Source organism: Thunnus maccoyii, chromosome 14 (genome assembly GCF_910596095.1).
Source record: "Thunnus maccoyii chromosome 14, fThuMac1.1, whole genome shotgun sequence".
NCBI lineage: Eukaryota > Metazoa > Chordata > Actinopteri > Scombriformes > Scombridae > Thunnus > Thunnus maccoyii.
The window spans coordinates 23,293,444-23,305,453 of record NC_056546.1 but is presented as its reverse complement, the minus strand read 5'-3'; the positions used below and the strand labels follow the sequence as shown (position 1 = coordinate 23,305,453).

Here is a 12,010-nt window from a genome sequence, read left to right as displayed (position 1 = left end):
ACCACAAATATAAATTCTTTCTAGATACCATTGCTCCTCAGCCTAAACATCAGCACCACAGGTAACTTCACCAAAGCTGTGAACGAACTGAGAGACAAGGCAAGAAGGGCTTTTTACACCGTCATAAGGAACATCAAATTGGACATCCCAATTCAAATCTGACTTAAAATATTGGACTCCGTTATAGAAACTATTTCCCTTTATGGTTGCAAGGTCTGGGCTCCACTTGCCAGCCAAGATTTTACAAAATGTCCAACAGAAAACTCCAAATAATGCATGCAGAGCAGAATTAGGACAATACCTACTGATTATAAAAACTCAAAAGAAACAATTTAAATATTATAATCACCTAAAGAAAGTGACCCTAACACACTCCATAACAAAGCCCTCACATACAGAGAGACCCTACAGTGAAGCCCTCTCTGCCAGCTGGTTCTGGGACTCCCAGATTGCAAAAAAAAAATTAGAAGAAAGAAAAAGAAAAGTATTTGACACATTGGAAAGAATCAACAAAAAACTTCACCATGTACAGACTCAGTGAGCACAGTCCCACTGTGGAGAGAGGCCGCCACAGGTAGACGTGTGGTCTGTACTACGCAGCAAGTTCAACGTACCCAGGATATCTTTTCGTTAGCTGGTTTCAAGCATTGAACATTGGCCGTCCAGATAATCAGTACTATAAAGCTGGCTATCAACCAGTTCCGTCAAGTCTGGGTTTTCCAGCTACGAGCACGTTCATGTGAAAGAGGCGGGGTTGTTAATTACAAACGACATCATCAGAACCGTGAGTGACATACTACATATGATATGAGATGAACCAATGATACAAATTACCTGCAGGAAACTTCTGTTTTAGGAACAGTAAAAAGTCATATTCAACCAAATGAAAACAAGCCTGTAATCATACAACAGAATAAGATGTAGAAACACTAGAAATAATTTCCACATATTAAAAATAGGCTATGGCTTAAAATACATGTAGGAATTATTCTATATGACTTAAGAATAGAGTGAGTATTTTTTGCTATTAAGTTGGCTGATGAAAAGAAACTTACAAGTAACGCCAGACTGTTTCTACTGCCAAAGCAAAGAGTGGAGAAGTAGTAGTAGTAGAATGACTGATGAGGTCTATCTGACCCAAATGTTGCATTTATAATCATGGGAGCCAATTAACAGTGTGTGGATTATTTTTCTAATAAGATTAGATAACACAGACTTTTGTTTTTATTTCTAGTTATCATCACACAGTTGTCTCATGTTATTCTGAGCTGCAGTGATGGGATCAGAGTGTAAAATCATCCACACTGTCAGCTATCACTCCAGGGATAAAATCAACTTTGCACAATTAAAATACAGCTAAAATCATCATTATGTGTTAAAGTGTTGTAAACGATCTCTCTGTTTGTTAGAAGCTTTGTTTTCCAGAGTGGAAAAAGAAAGCCTGGAACAATAAAATGTTTCTACTGACCTATAAAATACATTTTGTTCTTTTTTACTTGTCACTGTATTATAAACTCAGGACTTTTGTGCATGTCGGGATCCTGTAGGAATGATTACTCTTTTTTCCAGTGATCTGATTGGTAAGTGGTCAGGCTGTTGACAGGTTGTGATCCAATCCTCTGAAGTTAAGCTGCTCCAGAGCAGGTTGGCTGTTGAGTATAAGTTACCATGGTGATGTATCCTGGTAAGAAGTGAACCACCATCGTAACCCTGATAACCCAGAGTTAAACCTGAAGTTACCTTGCTAACCCCAAATCCTGCTTCGTAGTACAGGCCTCTGGCTTCCCAGAGAAGACATCCACTGCACACAGCAGGAGGTGGAAACTGAGCTGCACTTTTTAACCACCTGCCAACTATACTAAGACATCAGAGACATATACTACCCACAGATTGCAACTACCCAAAAAGATTTTGAAAACATGGCTAATAAAAAACTTCCATATCTGCTGGGCGAAATACAGCGATGTGCAAACACGGCAGCAAGATTTGTGAGCTGTTGTGACTGGAAAAGGGCGTCCAATGTAATACAACCACCATGAAGATTGTCAATCACCTGTGTACTCCTGCACCGACGATTTACACTGTTTATGTACATAGACATACTTACTTTACATACATACAGAAGAAATATCTTTAAATACATTAATTTAAAAAAAATGTTGCAGTGTTTATATAGTTCTCCGTTGTTTGTATTTATATTTTTTAACTGCAAGTCTACATTTTTCTATTTTTATTTTATTTTTTACTTATTTCTATGTATACTGTATATTTCTAACAACAAAATCACAAGTGTTCTGTTTATATACATTTTTTGGTTGTTCACACCTGCTTTGGCAATGTAAACATCTGTTTCTCATGCTAATAAAGCCGCTTTGAATTGAAATTGAAAATGAATCCACTCCCCCCCATTCACATTAATACTTATGTTCCTTGAGAACACTTTCATACCGAACCTGGAAAACATCACAGCCAATTCAATTTGTTATAGTGTATCTGAACTTTATCTTTATCTGAATTCTCAGGATTTTTATCAAACTTAGTCCTTAGTACAGATAAAGTAATTATAGTGGGTGACCTGAATATTCATGTGGATGTTGATAATGATAACCTTGGCACTGCCTTTGTCTCATTATTACTCAATTGGCTTCTCTCAGAGAGTAAATAAACCAACTCACTGTCTTAACCACACCCTCGACCATGTTCTGACATATGGCATCGAAATTGAACATTTAATAGTCTTTCCACAAAATCGTATTTTATCAGACCATTACTTAATAACTTCTGAATTCCTATTACTGGACTACATGCCATTAGGCAAAAATGTCTTCTCTAGATGTCTATTTGATAGTGCTGTAGCTAAATTTAAGGAAGCAATTCCATCAGCATTGAATTCAATGCCTTGTCTCAATACAACAGAGGACTCTTATGCTAACTTTAGTCCCTCCCAAATTGATCATCTTGTTCATGGTGCCACAGGGTCACTGCGAATGACACTCAACTCTTTAAAAAAGAAGATAGTAAAAAAAAAAGAGGTTAGCTCCATGGTATAACTCTCAAACCTGCATATTAAAGCAAAAGAATCTCGCTTAGTCTGGCAAGATAGTCTTAAAACATACATGAAGGCTCTCTGTAATGCCAGAGCAACCTATTACTCATCATTAATAGAGGAGAATAAAAACAGCCCTAGGTTCCTTTTCAGCACTTTGGCCAGGCTGACAAAGAGTCATAACTCTATTGATCCATGTACTCCTATAGCTCTCAGTAGTAACAACTTCATGAGTTTCTTTGATGATAAAGTTCTAACTATCAGATTTTTAAGATCATCGAGAAAGCAGTCTCCAATCAGTTGTATAACTTTCTACATATCAATAGTATATTTGAGGATTTTCAGTCAGGATTTAGAGCGCACTGTAACACAGACACAGCACTGGCGAAAGTTACAAATGACCGCCTAATTGCATTGGACAAAGGACTTAAGTCTGCACTTGTCTTGTTTGATCTTAGTGCTGCATTGAAACCATTGACAATCACGTCCTATTACAGAGACTGGAACATTTAATTGGCATTATAGGAACTGCATTAAGCTGGTTTAAGTCCTATTTATCAGATCGATTTCAGTTTGTACATGTTAACAATGAAGCTTCCATGCACGCAAAAGTTAGACATGGAGTTCCACAAGGTTCTGTGCTTGGACCAATACTATTCACCTTATATATGCTTCCTTTAGGTAATATTATTAGGAAACACTCCATAAATTTTCATTGTTATGCAAATGACATCCAGTTATATTTATCAATGAAGCCAGATGAAACCAATCAGTTAACTAAACTCCAAACATGCCTTAAGGACATAAAGATCTGGAGGACCTGCAATTTCCTGCTGCTAAACTCAGACAAAACTTAAGTTATTGTGCTAGGCCCTAAGCAACTCAGAAATACATTATCTAATGAGAGCTCCTCTCTTCTCCTCCCCCTCTCCATCTGTATGCATTCATGTACCATTAATGCATGTTACTAACTTGGCTTGTCCCCTGGAGTTTTTGTGCTTTCTCATCTTGCAGGTTTCTATGGATCATGGTTGCAGACTGCTTGGTTATGGATTGCGGGCTTCCATGAATCGTGGCTGTGGACCCCATGCTGCTGTGGTCCTGCTTGACACCCATGTCTGCTATTAATATTATTAGTTATATTTCTATGATTATCATTGTTGTTGTTGTGCTTTTCTGTGTGTCTCTCTTCCCTCTCTCCCTCCTTATTTGTCTCTCAACCCAACCGGTCAAGGCAGATGGCCACCCACCTAGAGCCCAGTTCTGCTTGATGTTTCTTCCTGTTACAGGGGTGTTTTTCCTTGCCACTGTCGCCAACTGCTTGCTCATGGGGAAATGTTGAGTCTTTGTAAATTAAAGAGTACGGTCTAGACCTGCTCTATGTGAAAAGTGTCCTGAGATAACTTCTGTTGTGATTTGGCACTATAATTAAAATTGACTAGACTTAACGTCAACAGATGATTTACTGTTGAAACAGACGCTCTTAGTTTCAGTTTCATTTTCCTTCTCTGCATTTCTCCTTTTCATTCACTCATTACATCTAACTCATGCAGCAGTAAATATACAGAACAAAAGGACAAATCTGTGTTGTTTTTTTCCTCATGTGTGAATGCTGCGTTTCAACTGCCACCGTCATTTTTGTCTCTAAAATTTGCATGATCTACCTGGTTCCTCAGATGCAGTGGAAATGCAAACAGGACTGCACTACAGAGACTTTTTAAGTTCCAAATTTAGTTGCTGAGATTAATTCCTCTGGTTCCAAAGTACCTGGAACTTTTGGTCAAAACAGGGCTATATTGCTGATAAGAGAGTTGCAATTTCAGTCAGTATTAAGTGCAACACCATTAATTTTCTCCTACACAAATCTCCAGTCATGGCAGGAAATGTATAGGTTGAACAATAATGAAGGTGGTATTCCACTATAAATACTAGCAAGCAAACATGCACAATAGCAGGGCTCTGGAAGTGCAGCCATCATTAATATTATTAATTACACCTTTGCTGTTCCTGCTATCACATGTCAAACTGTCTGCAGTGAAAAAAGGTCCATCCATATAAATAAAAACCCAACAGATACCCTGTTAGTAACATAGATACATAGACTTACTAATTCTTCACTGTATTTAAAAAAGTTTCATTCCTCTTCATTAGCAGTGACATAGGTAGTAAACTATCTCCACATAAAAGCAACATAATCTGCTAAATGTTTTAAATTAGCTAACCTAGCATAACAATTGTACCAATGCCCCTGTGTTGCCTGCCAGTGTTTTATAATTTCACCAAAACTTCAATATAACTAATGCTGGTTACGTAAATGTTGTATAGCTAAAAAAACGTCAACACAACAACAAAAACAACAACAACAACAAAAAAAACAGTTGTTAACACACAACTTACCCTATTAAAAAGTACAAGCTGCTGGTATGAATATTGGAGTACCCAAAGCTAGCAGCTGAGCTGAAGTGATAAATGTAACCTAGCTAGGTATCACTTACTTAGCTTACTATTTTGTTTCATACTCAGGTGTTTGTTTTTTCGCCAACCTGCCAACACATTTTGATAAATATTATTATATATTATTACATACCATTATATATTATTATAGTTGTTTGACAAATTCTTGTGAGAGTGTGACTGTCCCGAATAACTGCTATAACTCTTGAAAGTCACCAATCAATAAACCTATTTTGACATTTTGACTTGTCATAACAAAAAAAGCAAAGGAGTAATTAATAACATTAATGGTGGTTGTGATTAATTTAGGTATCCCAGCCATGCCAGTGAGTCAAAATACAAAGTAAGCCATGACTTGCTAATGTGATTAGAAAGCAATCATTATAAATGTTATGAATTAGCTACACCTATGGGTTTTGCTTTAAAACTAGTTTCTTTTTTTATCAGTTTATCAGCATGCCATGTCAAAATGTCTGCTGTTGAAAAGGCCTTTTGCAACAGACCTTCACAACAGACATTTTGACATGTCAAAACAGGAAAAGCACAGGTTCAAATAATAACATTAATGATGACTTAATCCCATTTATTTTTTCCAAATTCATGGTAGCCTATAGGGTATGATGGTTCACCGGTATGGCTTCCTTGGGCTGTGCTTTTGCTGCTATGACATGTCAAAATGTCTGCTATGAAAAAGGTCTTCTATGCAACTTAAATTACATGTATATACTTCTCTGAGTGACCATGCAAAATTAATGGTATTCCTTATAGATCCCTAGAGCAAGAAGATAAATTTAAGTGGCCACAGCGGTCATGAGTCTGACTCATTTGAAATTGAACAATTGTGGTAAAATGTGTCTACATTTCAGTATTATCTCAAACTGAAAGTAATGTTTATGTAAATATTGGCAACATGATGTTTTTGGTAATATGTGTTATGCTTGTTTATCTCAACACTTGTATTTTGGATAAACAGTGCTCATTTGAGAGTCCAGGAAGGAACTGGTTCCCATGCCTGCAATTCTTTTTTATGACACTGAATGATTGTGCCAGAAACAACACTGCCACTTGGCAGTAGCCACACAAACCATGATAGTGAAGATTTGTACTAAATACTGGTGTACATGACTCTACTGTATCTGGGGGATTATAATGAGGTATTTTGACTGGAAGGAAGATTATATTATGACAACATTTTTCATATCTGTATAAACTAATAATCCTTTCCGATTCTGACGTCTTCAGCTTTTTGAGACAGACATCCGTTCACAAATGTTATTTGGACTGTGCCAATTCCTTTGTATGATATATTGCGCCCCCTTTAAATTGATTAGTTTTCTCTTTAAAGATTACAGGACTTGACTAGACTAGACATACAAAAATGGCTCATCATTTTTCATATTGCATAAATGCAAAGAGTTGTCCCCTGAAACTCGTTCTGACATCAAGCTGTTGCATCTTTACACACCAAGTCAGAGAGGTTCTTCTGTGTTTTGAGCAATGTGGTAGTTTGCTAATGACTTCCCAGCTGTCATCTGGAAGAAGCTGGTGCCAAAATGGGCAGCAGGGTGAAGAAAGCTCAGCCTATTACACTGGCACTGCCACGGCAGCTTCCCTTGGCAGTCATGAATACCTAGACAATTGCTGGCCTAGGTTAATGTGCACCCCTATTAGTGATGGTTACCTAACACCTTTGGAAGGACTCATCACTGGACCATGCCAAGTAGCACAGGGGTTCCAATATCACTCCCAGTGTCCCATCATTCTCTTCTGCTGAAGGCGTGTCTTCTGTCCGTTCCACATAGCTGCTCGTGCACATTGCTGCTGTGCCCTGTTCAGGCAACTGCTATGGATGGGATGAAAGGTTATTGGTGAGGGACCATTAAAGTATTTGTGATCACAAGAGATGATATGTAGGATGAAAAAAAGTACCTGTATTTCTGTGTTAAGAGAGAAAAGTCTCGAGTTATCGTTCAATCATACACCAAATGGGCCCTGAGGGATCAAATGATGAAAAGGGGAAGAAACACAGAATGTGTTAAATGAGTGTGAGTATGAGTATTGATTTCAACATGATTGTGTCAGCCAAAAAATATATACGTGTGGTAGTGCTGCACCCATGAATCAAACTGCACTCAGGATGAACACATTTTAAGAAAAGGGAGGATGGTTTTATTCTGAAAGAATAAATGAAAACAAATAGTGATTTGGCTGGTCTTCAGGGGCTTTACTGATATTCTCTGGGTGTAACTGCCAATTGATCTGTCTTAGAATAATGTACAATATATGGAAACAATCATATTATTGTATCAAAATCACCGTATCCCAAAATAATTATACATTCTCTAAATAATTTCATTTCAAATTCCAATAAACATAAAATAGGCTTATATAATACAGTATCAGGAATAATTAATTCTAATATATTAAAATGTATTAAAACTCATTCTCTGATCTACAATTCTTATGACAAGGCGTTATATTTTTTTTTTTATAGAAAACAATAAATGAACCCAAAAATGACAATAGATTCAATGGTATGTATTGCAAATTAAACTCTTTTCTATAGGTTTACTACCCACTAAATCATCCATGCTGTGCTAAATACAATGCATTTTATCTGTATTTGCAACGTAGTGTGGTTGTTATGGCAACAAGTGACAACTAACATTAGCATGTATTAGTTAGATTAGCTTAATCGTCCGAACAACAATAACCCATAAAATTACAATTCTGCATATTTAAACAAAATCAACAACTAGCAACAGTCATAGTCCTTACAACCTTAGCTAATGTCTTGTCACAGGTTAGATGATCAAAATTAGAAAAATAACTTCAATAGCTTCAATCACTGAGGAGCTACGTTAGCATTAGTAACAGTCGCGTCCACTATGCAGTTACCCTCAAACAATGTAATAAAGCACAATACAAACTAAATAAACTACTTCACTATTAAGGGTATACTACTAATAAAATATGAAGGTACTTAGGTGACATTTACCCACCTGAAAGAAAAGATGAAAGCGAACAGTGATTTGGCTAGTCTTCAGTAGCTTCACCGATGTTCTCTGGCTGTAACTGCCAACAGAAGAACGCAGCGCGAGCCCACAGCTTCTATACCCACAGATGTTCTCGTGCCTTTTACTCTAATCAGAAATGAGAGCTCAATGTGGATTATGGTCATTTATTTGTTTAAAATAAAAACCACGAGATAGCATACTGTATAGGTAATATAATAATAGCAGAATATATTTCTTATTGGAGGTACCTAACTGTTTCTCAATGGCAGATGGAGAAATAATTTGCCATTATTTCTAATTTGATTCTAAGTTGTCTTTAAATGTTTTCTCACTTAAAATGTTTAGATTCTTATCCATTATGCAATACCATTAGGGAGATGTCTGATCGGTCCCAAATGTATTCTGCAGCATGACAATGACCCCAAACATACAGCCAGAGTCATAAAGAACTATCTTCATTAACAAGAACAACAAGGAGTCCTGCAACAGATGGTATGGCCCCCACAGAGATCTGATCTCAACATCATCATTAAGTTAGTCTGGGATTACATGAAGACACAGAAGCAACTGAGACAACTATATCCACAGAGTAAATATACGATTTGGTGCTGTTTTAAAGGCAAAGCATGGTCACACCAAATATGGATTTCATTTAGGTTTCTTCTGTCTACTGCACCTTGTATGAAATAAACTTATAAATAAAAACAAGTGAAAACATCCTCATATTACTTTTAGTGACTACAACTTTTGCACAGTACTGTAAATCTAGAGAGTGTACAGAGAAATGTTTTTGTAGAGAGGAGTTGAAGCAAGGATAACTGTCAGTGGAGCCAGTGGAGTGGGAGGAAGAGAAACAAGCTGCCTCTGGGTTTCACAGTCAGTGACTGGGCAGACTGGGATTGCACAGTGGGACTGAGCTGGAAAGCTTGATATATCAAAGACAGCTTCAGCAATGAACCATGAGAATGACCCTTGCAGTCCCCTCAGACACACAATGACACATGGAGGTGTGTCACAGTGTGAGACTGTGGAGACTGGGTTTTTACAAATGTACACTAAACTTCTTTGTGCTATTTTAATGCAAAGTTTCACAGATCTAGAAAGTAACTGTCACATTTCACTCATTCATTTAGTCAGCCTGTCACTATCTGACTAAGAAATACCTTATACAACACTGAGTTGCTTCAATTATACATCCTTGTATTAGCCTACAATTTGCATCTCTAGTTATGCTAAAGTATGTGAGCAGCATTTAGATATTGGACAAGGATTTAACCAAAGGCGAATAAAATCAAAGCACTCTTTAATGTGCAAAATCCAAAAGCCTCCTTTGCCATGACAACCTCACGTGTTAGCAAAGCTGCCTTAATGATGAAACATATCTCAAACAGGCTTACCTCTGACTCTAATTATTGACTTTCTGGCAGGAAGTTTTGAAATACTGCTGCTGGATGGTAAGGCGGAGATGCACAAATGTATCTTCTAAAGTTTTATTGTCAAAGGATATTGGATGAATCTGGATCAGAGTATGCACACCTCTGCTTGTTTGCCATATTTCTGACATCAAAAGGCATAAAATAGGAGATAAATATTGAAAAGATCAAAAGTCCTCTTGTTTTTCAGGGTTAATTGAACTCATTCTGTCTGATGTCATGCATCAGGTGAAACAGTTCCGATTTTTAAGTTTCTATAATCTGTGTAATTGCTGGGGCTTGTATGGGCATATAGGGCACAAATCACACTAGAATTCATAAAGGGCAGTAATATGATGCTGTTTGCAACCACTGTGTCTTTGAAACAGAAATGCCTGCCACCATGCAGCAGAGAGACTAATACATCTAGGTTAGTTTTTGACAGACTTTGTTGCAATAACAGATGGCAGGTTGAGTTCTCATGAATAACAAGGAGCAAAGTAGACCTTGGCTTGTTTCTCTTAGAATTATATTAAAATGAAATTACTCTGAGCAGTTTGGCATGAAAAGAGAGAGAGAGCGCAATTTGCTCAGAGAAGAGAATTATAATAATAATAATAATAATATTAATATTACTACTGATAACAACAACAACAATAATAATAATAATGATAACAATAATAACTTTCAAAACAATAGTTACAAAGCATTGGAACACTGAAAGCTAATATAAAACGTAGAATGTAGAATAAAAGAAAAACAAAGAAAAACAAACAAACAAAACTACTCAAAGTCCAAGTTTGTTTTAAGAAGGGACTTGAAGGTTGAAACTGAGGTGGTGAGCCAAAGTACCTCTGGTCATACGTTCCAGAGTCGCTGAGCCTTGACAGCAAAGGGGCTGTCACCTCTAGTTACCAACCTTGATCTAGGAACAGCCAAGAGATCCTTGCCAGAGGACCTCAGACTATAATTCGGTTAATAGGGGGTAAGGAATTCAGAGATGTATTTTGGAGCAAGACCCCATTCAACCTTGAACGTAATTAGTAAAATTTTAAAAACTAAAATGAACAGGTAGCCAGTGAAGAGAGGTTAAGACAGGGGTGATGTGATCACATTTCTCTGAATTAGTTAAAATCATTGCTGCTGCATTCTGGACCAGCTGCAGACAGGAAAGAAAACTTCGGCTCAAGCAAAAGTACATGGAATTACAGTAGTCCAACCGCAATGAAATAAAAATGTGGATGACTTTCTCCTGGTCAGTGAACAATAAAAAAGACTGATATTTCTTAAATGAATAAAGCAGGACTGTACTGTTTTCTTGACTTGGGCATCAAAGCTAAGGTCAGAGTCAAAAAGCACACCTAGGTTTCTAGCAAAAGGATTAACATATATTAACAGACTACCAAGCTTATTTGTGAGCCAAATAAAACAATCTCCGATTTGCTTTCATTTAATTGGAGGAAACTGTTGGACATCCAACACCTAATCTCATTGAGGCAGGATATAAGAGTCCTTAGACCACTGGTATTAGTCTGTGTTATTGGTACATATAGCTGGGTGTCTTCTATATAAAACTGAAAATGTATTTTATATAAATAAATAATGTCCCAAAGTGGATGGTTTCTGTCATTTTTACGTAGTTCTTATCACGCTGATGTTTGCCCAAGTGCTAATTTTTCTGATAAGTATGTTTTTAATTGGTTATTTGATGATATAAAAAGGGAGTGTGACGTCATGATTGACAGCTGTAATAGCCGCTCTCAAACCTCCATCAGGTGGTGGGACCATGGATGGGTGGGACAGCTGAGGGGACATTTCCTGCGGGCCGTCATTCTGCTGCTTGACTCTACTGCGCAGACTCTGGCTCCAAATGACGTCACACAAGCAAGATGGCAGCTCTCGGAAAAGAAGTATTTTGGCTTCACTTCTGCATAGCAGCAAGAAGTGGACACACATCAGCCACATTTATATAAGGTTGTGACGGAATATGCTCTGTGGTCGAGATATGATTTGGACCAACAAAGGACAGAGTGAGAGATGCCAACCCACTTCTTGGCGACTGAGCAAAATGCTTCGGTCAA

At 37.3% G+C, this 12,010-nt stretch overlaps 1 protein-coding gene across 10 annotated transcripts in view; it reads right to left on the bottom strand.

Moving 5' to 3' along the window:
- The window catches only part of cdh23 (cadherin-related 23), a 186,439-nt gene extending 177,832 nt beyond the window's left edge, over window positions 1–8,607 (bottom strand). For 8 of the 10 annotated variants that reach the window (XM_042433443.1, XM_042433447.1, XM_042433446.1 and 5 more), the window contains exons 1-3: window positions 8,503–8,607; window positions 7,430–7,492; window positions 7,182–7,343 (exon numbers count right to left, since the gene is read on the bottom strand). The gene's annotated coding sequence lies outside the window, so the exon portion shown is untranslated. The remainder of the gene's footprint in view (window positions 1–7,181; window positions 7,344–7,429; window positions 7,493–8,502) is intronic. The other 2 variants (XM_042433444.1, XM_042433445.1) reach the window with 2 other exon arrangements.
- Between the last annotated feature and the right edge of the window lie 3,403 nt (window positions 8,608–12,010).